The sequence below is a fragment of the Cygnus olor genome, chromosome 2 (genome assembly GCF_009769625.2).
Source record: "Cygnus olor isolate bCygOlo1 chromosome 2, bCygOlo1.pri.v2, whole genome shotgun sequence".
NCBI lineage: Eukaryota > Metazoa > Chordata > Aves > Anseriformes > Anatidae > Cygnus > Cygnus olor.
The window spans coordinates 154,479,215-154,489,363 of record NC_049170.1 but is presented as its reverse complement, the minus strand read 5'-3'; the positions used below and the strand labels follow the sequence as shown (position 1 = coordinate 154,489,363).

General features: G+C 38.8%; 1 long non-coding RNA gene across 1 annotated transcript in view; it reads left to right on the top strand.

Annotated features, from left to right (window-relative positions):
- Nucleotides 1-423: 423 nt before the first annotated feature.
- LOC121064980 overlaps nucleotides 424-10,149 on the top strand; it is a 582,402-nt gene continuing 572,676 nt past the window's right edge. The window contains exon 1 of the long non-coding RNA XR_005816851.1: nucleotides 424-486. This is a non-coding gene — a long non-coding RNA (uncharacterized LOC121064980). The remainder of the gene's footprint in view (nucleotides 487-10,149) is intronic.

Here is a 10,149-nt window from a genome sequence, read left to right as displayed (position 1 = left end):
AAAAGAAAATACCTGGTCAACCAAGCCAGCGTTCTGCCCCATCTGCTTGACTTCAGACATTTAGGAATTGCCTACTTCTGTGCTCTTAAGAGGTGGTACTTAAAAAGCAACCTGCACTGATGGACCCCAATGCCTTCAAAAGCAGTTTACCAGGGGACCTTACTAACTAGTTCCCTGAGCAGCCTGAACTCTGCTCTTCCCATATCCAGGGTTGAAGTTTTGGTGGCAGTTTTACTTCTATCACCAAAGATTTTAAACCCAACAACTTCATGGTCACTATGGCCACCAGTCACCACTTCACCCCCAAGACCCTCTCTGTTTATAATCAACAAATCCGGGAGAGCACCTTTCCTAGTCAACTCCCTTGGTTTGTGTACCAAGAAGTTATCATCAAGGTGCTTTAGGAATTTTCCGGACCTGTTTATATCAGTTATGTGGTATTCCCAGTTAATATCTGGCAAGTTGAAGTCACCCATAAGGACAAGGGTGGCTGATCTAGAGGTATCTCTTAGTTCTTTAAAGAATAATTCATCAGCGTTGTCATCCTAGCTGGGTGGCCAATAGTAGAATTTCACAATGATAGAGTGCCAAAGATGTAGCTCTGGGACTGAGCCAAGGCTTCTAGCTCCACTTGCTTGTTCCTCATACAGTGTGCATTGGTGTAGAAACATTTCAAATGTGCTTCAATGTACCCAGCACCCCACTAAGCAGACGAATGGATTTTGCTCACAGACAGTCCTTTTTGGCATGCCACCCCATAGCTTATCACTAGTAAGCCTGGTGATAAGCTCGTTGTTCCAAATAATGAGAAACTCCCAGGTACAGTCAGTTCTGTGTCAGTGGCAAGAACAGGGTACGAACTGCCCAATGGTTAAGACATTTCCTGGGGACATGTGAGTGTAGGGTTTGGGGCCCTTGCAGCCTAAAAATTGTCATTGAATTTCATCTCCCCCACACACCAAAAGACTGTTCAAACCAATAAGCTCTTCTACAAGAAGATACAATCTGCTCTAACTTTGGAAAAGCAGAAGGAGACATTTGCCTTCAGGAGAACAATCCTGTGCCAGCTTTGCTTCAGTTTTAGATCCAGTGTTGAACTGGATGAGTTATATGCCTTTGGGAGAGGAATATTGGTTTAAAATCATCTCTATCATCAATGTTTTCCATTAGCTTGCTCCAGTGCAAGAGAGCTGCTCTCTCCTCAGGGCCTGACAGTTTGGGTTTTCATTCTGAGGCTCCCAAATCTCCTCTTACACAGACCTGGGCTGACTGCCACAGTGCTCTCCAGGCGGGTCCAGAGGCCAAATAACCACGAGGCTATGTAGCTCCTAACTTACATGATCTTTATTTCTTTATTGTATCTAACATTAAGATAGTTAGTTAGGATGTCTGAGCTAGTCTGAGATGTCTGAAGCAGCATAAACCTCTGTATGGATAAGGAGTGAGAGTAGAATTTTATATCACAGATTGTCTTCACTTAAATAGCCAGCAGAGATGAAAACCCTATTTTTTTTTTCCCACTTGAAGACATTTTTGTCATTTAGTTTGTTCCTGATCTTAAAAGTAAAGGTACTCAACAATAATATTCTCTCCATGCTGCAACAACAGAGTGTAACTGACTGCTTCTCATTTGGTATCGCCCCCACTGTGAAATATGCACAGCCTACATTCCCCGGTAGAGCTTGCTGATTTTTCTAGCTAGTTTTAACATAAAGACTATTGTGCTAAAGAGTAGGAATGATATGACATTTGAAAAGCCTTTTGAGAAAAAACAGTGAAGTGGATAGCACTGAAAAATCATTCTGAACCTGAAATAATTTGAACAGCTCTACACCAGTGTTGTTCCACTGCTATCAGTGACAGGCGCTTCAGACAGCACGTTTGCTAAGTATCCAAATATATCAATGGTTGTCACTCCCTAGAGAGGCAGTCTTATCTCTGCTAAGGCTGACCCATGGAAAGGTTATTCAGAGGCAATCATCAAGAATTATATCCTGCTGGCCACCTTCACAGCTCTGGTGAGGGAGAATGCCAGGGAGGATTAAGAGATCTGGATGGGCTAAAAAAGCAGCAGACAGATCCCTTCTCGGCAGTCTCTGCCCAGTGCTGCCACCTGCATTATCCCATCATTGTCCTTGTCTTAATGACAAAGTGAACAGAGTTGTGTGCTGTGAGCAGTTTGAAGCACAACTAGCCTATGTTTTCCATGAAATTGAGACTAAAAAACTGGTCTGTACCATCAGCTTCCTGCAAGAGTTTGCACAAGGGCCACTTACTTCCCTGCCTCATGCATCCTGAAGGGCTAATGAACAACATATATGTCTCCAAGAATGCAGGGTGCAGGAGTTTTCTTCTCTCCCAAACAAGTGACACATTTGTATAAAGAGTGTATAATATTGCAGGAATATCCATACAGAAGGGAGCAGAGATTTTCTTTTTTCTTTTCTTCTTTTTTCTTTTTTCTTTTCTTTCTTTTTTTTTTCTTTTCTTTTTTTTCTTTTCTTTTTTCTCTTCTTTTTCTTCTATTCTCTTCTCTTCTTTTCTCTCTTCTCTTCTCTTTTTTCTTCTCTTTCTTTTTTTCTTTTTCTTTTCTTTCTTTCTTTTCTTTTCTTTTCTTTTCTTTTTTTTCTTTTCTTTTCTTTTCTTTTCTTTTTTTCTTCTTTTCTTTTTCTTTCTCTTTCTCTTTCTCTTCTCTTTCTTTCTCTTTCTCTTTCTCTTTTCTCTCTTTCTTTTCTTTTTTTTTCTTTTTCTTTTCTTTTTTTCTTTTCTTTTTCTTTTTCTTTTCTTTTCTTTTCTTTTCTTTCTTTCTTTTCTTTCTTTTCTTTTTCTTTTCTTTTTCTTTTCTTTTCTTTTCTTTCTTTTTCTTTTCTTTTTCTTTCTTTTTCTTCTTCTTCTTTTTTCTTCTCTTTTCTTCTTCTTCTTTTTTTTTTTCTTTTTCTTCTTCTTCTTCGTCTTCTTCTTCTTCTTTCTTCTTTCTTCTTCTTCTTTTTTCTTTTTCCTTTTTCTTTTGCTTTTTCTTTTGTTTTGTTTTGATACAAGAGCAGCTATTTTCAATGTCACCAGAAAGAACAGAACACCTTTTGAGTGTCCAATAGATACACGGTGATTTTTCTTTTCCAGCTGTGAAGGCAGGAATTTGGTAATCAGATGGAGGGATGGAATTTAGGTTTTCAGAGATGCTCAGGGTACTTTTACTTAGTATAGAAAGCAGCCCATGAAATGAAGTAGCTACGGTACAAGCCCATGACATCATGTGCCAGTTCTGCTGTTCCTGTAACAATGCATAGCAGGGAGGCAATAAAATGCTGCTAAAGGGTAGTAGCCTTGTAAGCTACCTCTACTATTTCTTCAGGGAATGTGAGATCTTAGGTGTTTAAATAGCATTTAACTCACCAGTTGTCTTGAGTTCAAAAACATGACAGTAGAGGTTTTATTTGTTGCTGTGGTTATTCACTCCAGAAAAGAGAGGAAGAGATGCTTTAAGTTTCCCAACCAGTGTTGTCTGCGTGAACGCCAGTGTCTTTAAATAAATAAAGGAAAATAATTGTAGCAGTTGGAATAAGTTTCTGACTACTCTACTATCAAGGTTTCAGTCACAAAGCTTTATGTTTTTTTGCAGTCGTGATGCCAAATCACTATATTTACTCATTAACAGTCATTGCTCTTTCTGCCCTACCCTATTTGCGCTGGTCTGCATTGTGGTCAGGATCTAAAACACACCTAGCCAAATAACTTGGCAAACAAACAAAGTGATTTTTAACTTGAATCTGTTTTCCAACCAGGTACACATTTCCTTCATTGGTATGTACACATCCTCATGCATATATTGGAAGAATTGAGATGCCAGTAAATAGATCAAATTGTAGACAAAGGAGGTAAACAGAAGAGATTTGAGCTGCCAAATAAAATGATCCTCTAACTATGTATTTAGGTTCATAACAATAAATGCCATCTTTAAATATATATATAACTATCCACAATATTGGACTTGACAACCTCTAGCATTAGCAAATGTCACAGGCTAGCTGGTGGCTGTGTAGACCTTTCTCTGGCTTGTATTATTTGTTTGATGTATGTAAGTATTCCAAATTTCTGCCATTTTAAAATATTTTGATTTCTGAGGCATTCATTCAATATTTATCTGTTTTATGTGCTCTCATTTCCTTAAAAATCCATCTTATTATATGGACTGTGATAATAATTGCATTCGAGAGGGAGAATGATAATTTGAGAGAGAGAATAATTGCATTTGAGAGAGAAAAAAAACAGGGACAGTGACAGCAGAGGGAGAGGCAACAAACCCAGTCTTTTAAACACTTTTCTTATGCCTACAGTCAGCTTCACAATTTGGTCCACTAACAAAAAATATGGTGTCCCTTACTGATTCAATTGCCACCTTTATTTCTGTTTGTACAATGGTATAAATGCAAGCAAAAACTTTATAGGTGTTTACAAAATATGAAAAACACACAAATGCCTACTGGTAGAGACATAATCTATAAGCTCCCTAATAGTATATAATGAGAAGGAAGAGTTGTTCCCTGATGCACTGATGCTGGTTTCAGTGAGACTTAATGAGACATATACCTGCCAAACACTGATGTGCAAGTTAAAGGAAATTGGGACTGCATTTAATTTATTATTTTTTTCATGAAAATGTTCAGACCTCCTTGCTCATTGCTCATGTAAAAATGTGTGCAGAAAAAAAAGGTGGAGGAGGATGTTTACAGAGTTGTTTGATCCAGATCTGTTGCAGTGTTGAGGAACAGGACATGTTTTCTCCTTTGCAAATAGTTATCTCAGACTTTTCTTCAAACAAAACAACTTTACATTCATCATTCTAGCACTCAGTACAAACTAGTTTCATGCTCAGCCAGATGAATTTCCTTCAGTGCTCTTCATTACTATTTGTTTCTTCTGATCATCTGTCAGTCTCTGTTATTAAATAAGGTAATAGATTTTATCACCAGGATTCTGGGTATCAAAATCACCAGGGCTGTAGTAATAATTAAGTAGAATAATACCATTGGTGCATAGATAGTTCTTTTTTCTCAAAACCCACAACCCCTATGCACATCCCCAGATGTAGGATACCAGTTTATTTTTTTCCACTACAGAGAATTGAGTCCAGGGACCAAGGAAAAAATGCTTTCTCAATAGCACATGAACAATTTGACATTAGGGTTTTATTCCGTCAGACAAGCTAATGGGTCATATAAGTGTCAGAGAAATCAGCATTTGCAATTATCCCTAACAGCTTGCTTAACACAGCACATTTTCAAAAGACGGGCTTTTCCACTTCACAGGGAGCCTTCCAACACATGCCAATCTGCAGACACTTCAAGTGCAAGCAAAAGTTATTGTCCAATTAAGCAAAGGTAAAATAGTCATGACGATCCTGCTAAACCGCTTGATTCAGTTGCCTAAACTTAGGTCTCTAGAGTCATTTTAAATGCCTTATTGCACCATGCTTGCAGTCTTGCTGCAGGTTTTCTGCAAGCCCTGTGTCATATCTGCCAGTTCCTGCAGATGTCTCAGATACTCAGCACAGCAGCTGACTCATGCTCTAATGGCTATGTTAAAATATAGCTTAATGCTACTTGCCTTATAGCCTGTTTTTAATGCTGTGGGGAAGATTCATGGTCTAATAAATTGGCGATAGTGGTAACATTATTTTTCAGAGGTCAGAGGTGGAGGACTGAGTGTCAGGGCCTTGAGTGGGCCAGCAGAGTGTAATTGGCCTGGCCATTCTGCAGACACCTTGTTCTCCACAAACTCTTCCTCATCCCCTTTAGTCTAGGAATTTATTAGCTTGTGTTCAGGGTCAGCTTTCATATGATGCAGCTGTTTAACCCTGAAGCAAACTTTGGTGAAAACAAGCCGTTAGAGAGCCCTATGGGAAGCCTTGTGTGGGGGCTTCACCCCTACTTGCACTTTCCGCCCTGTTCAGAAGCTGCAACAGAGATGCAGCCCTTGCTCTTGGTCTTTGACAGAGCCACACTACAGGTATGCCTTTGCCTGGCCTTGCACCTTGCAGATGAGGACTTGCTGAACTCAGACCTGACCCATTACTAGGACTAATGTGGTGATCATATCTCTGTGCTTCCCCTGGTTACTGACACCAGCTCTGCTCTGCCCTTCTGGACTGCATGCACCCCATGGCTACAAGAACAATGCCCTGCATGCCTGGCTGTCACCTCTGGCTCATGGCTCCCCTTCCCTTGCAGAGCAGCCCACTCTCACTGTTTGCTGACACTGAGGATAAAGGACTTAACCACTGAAGGTTCTGGAAACCCTCTAATGTGTGTCCCTACCTCCTAGTGCAGATTACAACAATATATTTGCAGAAAAGTGTCATGAAAGTGAATATATATGTAGTCAGGAAACAATTATCTGGGATCTTGTCATGTCTGTGCACTTTTCCTCATTTTCCTGTTGTTATGTAGTGAGCATAAACACACATTACATTAGAATTCAGATTTAACTCCTAAAATCTCAAGCAGTGATCTTGTGATAGCTCTTCTGCAACTGAGTGGACTTGTGGTGTTAGCTAATGCTCTGCCTTTCCTCCACATATTTACAGAAGGGAAGGAAATACCACAAAGTTTAAACTTAATCCTGGAGAAAAAGTGGGTGACTTCCAATGCCTGACAGTGGTCATGAAAAGACGCATGGTGAAGCTTAGAAAGGAGAATAGCAGACAGCGACCTGTGAAGATGTACTTGGACTACATTTTATTTTATAAAAAGCTGTCTTAGTGAAATGACCATTTGACAGAACGATTTTAACATACGATTTAAAAATATAAAGGCAGTTCAATGTTTACAACAGATTGCATTACTTTCCCTGTCCAAAGGTGTTAGACAATTGTACCTGCCTCCTGACAGCTCTAGAGGCAAAGGAAAGCAGTAATTTCACTTTCAGCAATGACAAGAGAAACAGCCAGGATTGGGGTAGGTCTTTTTCCTAGTAATTCTGCAGCAAAATGGCAGCTATTTGTACATTTACAAATCAAATTGAATGCCTATTACACATGTTGCAAGCACTCATGCCACATCTCAGCCAGGTGAAAATCCACCCCCAGTAAGTGCAGATGTCATTCCTGTGTCTTTCATTCCTTCTATTATTATGCTCTGGGAGTGACTGAGCTATTCACTTGAGGGGGAAAATGGAAGGAAGGAAATGGAAGAAACGGATTGAATGTTTATTTTATCCATGGATGATTATCACCCTTCACTGACAAATGATTTCTACTTAGGTCACTGAGTTTCACACACTCAGACCTAATCTCTGAGAAAGCACAAACAAAAAGAAATGAAGGGAATGAAAATCTTGGAATAATATGGGAGCTGCCAACTATCAAAACAACCTACTATGCTTCGCAGATGAGACAATAGATCTGTAAAGGTACACATGCACTTGTCTCTCATGTGGGAGAGTCAAACACATAAAGATTTCTCTGCTCACTCTCTGCTCACTTTTATTTCAAACACAGGACTTAGCAGAGTGACATTCACCTAGAACGGACATATTTTGACTTCATGGATCAAAAATAAACAAACAAACAAATAAATAAATAAATAAAGCTTTTTATTTGCTAGGTTTTCTAGGTTAAATTTCCAAAAGGACACTATGGAATAGCCATGCTTGTGTGTTAGTAACATTTTCTGGGTTTTGTTTGTGTGTCTTCGTTTGTTTGTTTGTTTTTCACTCTTGATGAATTTCACTGTGACCATAACAAAACTTTTATGAACTGTATTGATGTACAAGGTAACCCTATGAACACCTACTTATTTGGTGAACTGTGGAGGAAAACAAACAAGCAAACAAACAAACAAAAAACACTTCTGTGCTCAGCATCAGTCACTGGGCTGAGGAAAAAACATGACTATTTTCTACTGCCTTGCATTCATATGCAGCATCTTCTTAAAGACACATTTGCATTGCATAGTAATCCACAGTCAGCACAAGGAATAACTTCTGTCAACATTGGGTTTTCTGTTTATGCTTGTCCTGGCTGATTTGAAGGCTCCAAGTCTTATGCTAGAAGGCGTATTTGTTGGGGTAGGCCTAGGGTTAAATTACACAGTATTTAATCTAGACTGTAGTCACACTGTGTGCACCTGGCACAGTCGCACTAGATAAGATTGAGATGTACAGATCAGTTGATCACAGTCTCGGCCAGTTGTCTGGAAGGGATTTTTCCAGAAGATTATTTCCAACATAGCATATACTAAATGGCTAAAAGTAGTAAAAGGTCAGCAGGCTTGTCCTAAAAATATTGGCAGCCAAACTGTTCAGAGAGACAGTGAGGAAACTTCAGTGAATTCCTTGGTATTTATAAGGCCAAGGCCATGTGCATCAAGAGGCATTCCTTTGCAGTACCCGAGAGCTGTCTAACTGGCTCCAGGAGAAGAGAGCTGCATTAGCCACCACCTGTTCTGAAATGTCAGTGGACACCGCCACAAAATGGAGAGACATATATGTAATAGGGTAATTTCTCAGCAAGTAGGTTCAACAAAATGCTGTCCTTCCAGCTCAGGATCAACAGGAGGAGACCTTCCGATGCACTGGTGTGTTCATCTGAAGTCAGTACTGCTTACCATCAGGATTAGAGCTGCTACTGAGACATGCTCTTGGGAAAGAGAGGCTGTGAGGAGCAAGTGTAAATTCCTCTGAGTTTGGAAAGTTTAACCCAATGATCTTATTGTTAGTCTACCTTCCAAAGTGCAGTCTGCTTCACTTCCAAGGCTAATGCTTTACATTCTCATGCTGGTTTTCATCAAGCAATCTTGAAGCATTTTACAAGCATTACTGGCTTAAATTTCACTCCACCCAAAGCAAGGATATTAAGTGGTATTAATTGCACTGGTATTTGATTGCTATCTCTTCATGATAGGAATGACATCACACTAGTTTGCTTAAAGTCCTAAGCACATTTACAATGCTGTGATTCTGAAAATGGGAGAAAAAAAAAAAAAAAAAAAAAAAAAAAAAAAAGATGTCTTGGCCCTGAACTATTCTTTAAATTACTGGGAAAACTGGGAACAGGATGCAATCTGACATCTTCTGCCAAGCTGTAAACTCCAGCCCAGTCTCTTTCTCTTCCTGTAACTGACCATTTGACACAGAGCAAGTATACATTTTGTACAATCTGAGAACATCTTTGCAATTTCCTAAAAGGAAAAAGAAGATGAAGAAGAAGAAAGAAAAAGAAAACAAAAAATGAAAACAAAAAAGAAAACGGAAAAGAAAAAGAAAGAAAAAAAAAGAAAAAGAAAAAGAAAAAGAAAAAGAAAAAGAAAAAGAAAAAGAAAAAGAAAAAGAAAGAAAAAGAAAGAAAAAAGAAAAAAAAATACCCATCTCTACTTAGTCACCTGTCTTAGATCTGCTGTTTGGCACATTTCTGGAGCTGGGACTTAGAACTAAGACTGATTTTTGATTTTGCACTGCAGACTTTCTCTCTGAAAGGTGTTGAAACCACTTTTTCACTGGAGACTCATCTGCAGAAATGTAGATGGTAGCTTCAACCTTGCAAAGCAACTCGTAAGCGTGCTCCAGAAATAAATATAGCACCACATTTTTTATGAACAAATGGTTTTCATGAGATCTTGGATTTCACTGGAGTATCTGTTTCAAAGTCTTCTCCCTGTTTTGCCTTTAAATTTTTACTTTCTCTGCAGCTACTTATTTCTGTTATGTCACAGTGTTGTAAAACACAACAACTTTCATTATATATCCTTTAATTTTTTTTTAATCTGCTGTTCTGTAGTCTGAGCATTCAGTAAAATTGTTAATTTAATATCCTGGGGAATCTTGTTATTGCTGAGTTGAGTTTTGGATTTCTTTACTTCTTTCTGTCCTTGAGTAGCTAGAACATGATTTAACAAGATTAAAATCAATGAATGCTTGTTTAGAGAGACCAGTGCTTATTAGATTGGGTGATATCTATATTTCAGCTGAAAGTTTTGTGAATTTATGAACCCCTAGCAAACCCAGAACCTGTGAATGTGTTGTATTCTTTTCCTTATTACTCTTTATTCTCCCTTTTGTGCTTGCTGCTGAAAGTTCTCAACTTGGAGAAGGAGGAAACACTTGAGAATGAATGTCAGTCCAACAAGAATTCTATCACTCTGTGCTAGCAGAAAC